This window comes from Microtus ochrogaster, chromosome 10 (genome assembly GCF_000317375.1).
Source record: "Microtus ochrogaster isolate Prairie Vole_2 chromosome 10, MicOch1.0, whole genome shotgun sequence".
Taxonomy (NCBI): Eukaryota; Metazoa; Chordata; class Mammalia; order Rodentia; family Cricetidae; genus Microtus; species Microtus ochrogaster.
The window spans coordinates 63,487,547-63,490,079 of NC_022016.1; the positions used below are offsets into that span (position 1 = coordinate 63,487,547).

The window sequence follows — 2,533 nt, forward strand, 5'->3', positions numbered from 1 at the left end:
GCTAGAAGCCAGCCTGGGTCTACAATAAATAAAAAAAAAAAAAAAAAAAAAAAGGAATGTGAAAACAAGAGAATACTGGAAATTCTCACAAGAGTGACTTCAAAACATTTAAGTTTTATTTTACCCAAAACTAATAAACTGAAAGCCAAAATAAACATTCTTGACCTCGTCCACAAAACATCTAATAAAGGCATGAGAAATTCCCCAGCAGCACAAAACAAGCACAGAACAACAGTCACCTCAATTCCAATGAAAACCAAACAGGAAAGAGCAACCTCCAATTACATCTACAAACCTTCCTAACATAAAGACGGGGAACACTTGGCCTGAAGAAAAAAAAAAAAGAGGGGGTAGGGGGAACAGTTATCGTTTTCTCCATAACTACATGCATCTGTCACGCTACTGGAAAGAGCAATCTGTGGTCTCCAAGGAGCAAAACACAGCCAAGATGGAAACCTTAACCTGGAAGAGATATTAAAGGGAAAGTAAAACAAAGCAAAACAAAACCAACACGTGTTTCAAAGCCAGTGTTCAAAAGCGGAGCCCAACAGTACCTAGTGCAGTTCAGAAAAGTGGAATAAAGGAACTTCCAGGACAGTCGAGTAAAACTGCCTAGTCGGCCAAAAGAAAGCTATGTATGTAACTAACTCTCAAGAGAACATTCCCTGCTTTCTCACTGGGGAACATAACAAGGAGAAACTAAAGACTAACAGTGAAAGGCGAAATGAAGCCCACCAATCTCCAGCCCCACGACCCGACTCATTCAGGATTCTAGCAACAACCACAGACTGGGAAACATTAGGACACAGAGGCACAGAAAGTAGAACGGAGAAAGGAAAACAGTGCACACCAACACATCAGTAGCAAGTGCTTGCTCTCTGGGGGATTGAGCGGTAGTGAACAGGAGCTACTGGGGCTGAAAAGATGTCAATGAACTAAGGTCTGGTATGTCCCCTACTGGTCTCAATTTCGTAAGAGTACAACTCTTAATTCTTCCATCAAACAACAGTCATGCTCAGCAAAATAAACTGACCTTAACACCTTCCACGCTGCCGGGAAGAAATCACAAATCACGGGGATGGGGAGGGGTGTAAAGCGGGGGGGGGGGGACCATCCCGCTAACTCCCTCTTGACCAACTACAAAAATGGAGGGGGTGGGAGGGACGGGACACTACCACGTGGGCAGGATGCAACACACGCAGGACAGCAGCAACACGTCCGCAGGCGAAGGCTGCCTTTGCCCCAATGCCACAGAAGGTCGCGACGACGGGACGGGCGTGAAGGCGGGACCCTCGCCCCGGGCTCCTCACCCCCGCAGGGCACCCCCGACCCCCGAGGCAGTGGCCGCGGTCCCGGACGAAAAACGCTCTGAGCGTGAAGGGAGGACGGCGCATCGCGCCAGGAACGGGACGAGCTCGGGCTAGGCGCCGGTCACCGAGCGCCGTCGCGACTGTCGCGGTTCTCCGCCGCCCCGGCATCCGAGGCGCGGGCCCACCTGGGGGAGGGGCAGGCGCAAGCGGCGTCGGGCTGAGGGGCAGCGGCAGCTGAGGAGCTGAGCCGCGGGCGAGGGAAGGCCGCCACCCGCCCGGTCCGGCGCCCACCGCGGGCCACGGGGAGCGTGCGCGGAGGGGAGCGAGCGCCGCTCGCCCAGGGCAGCCCCCGCCCGCGTCCCAGGAGATGCCCCAGCCCCGCCTCCCCGCCCGCCGCCCCAGCCCGGACGAGACCCTGGCGACGCATGCTCACCTCAGGCTGCGCAGGCCGGAACGGCCCGGCCGAGCCCCCGGCCGCTGCGTGCGTCTCCGTTCCCCGCGAAAGGTCCCTACGACGCCCTTAGAGAGCGGCCCAGGCCCGGAGCAGCGCCGAGAGTGGCGGCGGCGGCGGGAGCAGCCAACATCCGGGGCCGCGCACCCGGAACTACTTCCCGGCCCGCTCCCTCCCACCCCCGCCTCCCGCGACGTCGCAGCACTGCCGGCCCGTCGTCCTCCGCGCCACGGCCCGCCCCGTCGCGGCCACTGCGATGTGCGAGGGATTCCTCCGCGGGGACAAGTAGTGCCCTAGGCTCCCGCGGCTCTGCCTGCTCGTGGCTGGCGAGAACCGGCGGTGACCGGTGCGGAAGGCTTTGCCGTGCTCCCGCCGCAGGCTTAAGGGAGGCCGGGGCAGCCCCGAGCCCTCTCCCAGGATTCCAGCGCCTGAGAAATGCACCTCGTGACCTCCCCTCCTTCCAACCTCTGCCACTGCGCGGCCCCGACAAGCACAGAGCTTAGATTTTCCCAGCCGCCACCGGGGCACTTTGGACCTTGCTTGGGGACACGCGTCGTTCGGAACACGCGTCGTTCGGAACAGCAAGAGCGGGGTTCGAGGCCCCTCCCTACCAAGGCATGTCATCTTGTCATTGCCCCTGCCGCGTCATCCTCTCCATCTCGAGTTCGCTGGCCAGGTCGTGACTTTGCTATCAACAGGTGGAGCATTTAGCAGGGTTGTTCAGATTGGTAAACTTTGGACTTTTTCAGCCTTACCTCTGAACTCTTAGCAT

At 58.1% G+C, this 2,533-nt stretch overlaps 1 protein-coding gene across 4 annotated transcripts in view; it reads right to left on the reverse strand.

Moving 5' to 3' along the window:
- Nucleotides 1-1,887, reverse strand: part of Foxj3 (forkhead box J3) — a 103,535-nt gene extending 101,648 nt beyond the window's left edge. For 2 of the 4 annotated variants that reach the window (XM_005353333.3, XM_005353332.2), the window contains exon 1: nt 1,744-1,887. The gene's annotated coding sequence lies outside the window, so the exon portion shown is untranslated. Of the gene's footprint in view, nt 1-1,033; nt 1,151-1,175; nt 1,242-1,743 lie in introns of those variants that run through there. The other 2 variants (XM_026782062.1, XM_026782061.1) reach the window with 2 other exon arrangements.
- Nucleotides 1,888-2,533: the final 646 nt, after the last annotated feature.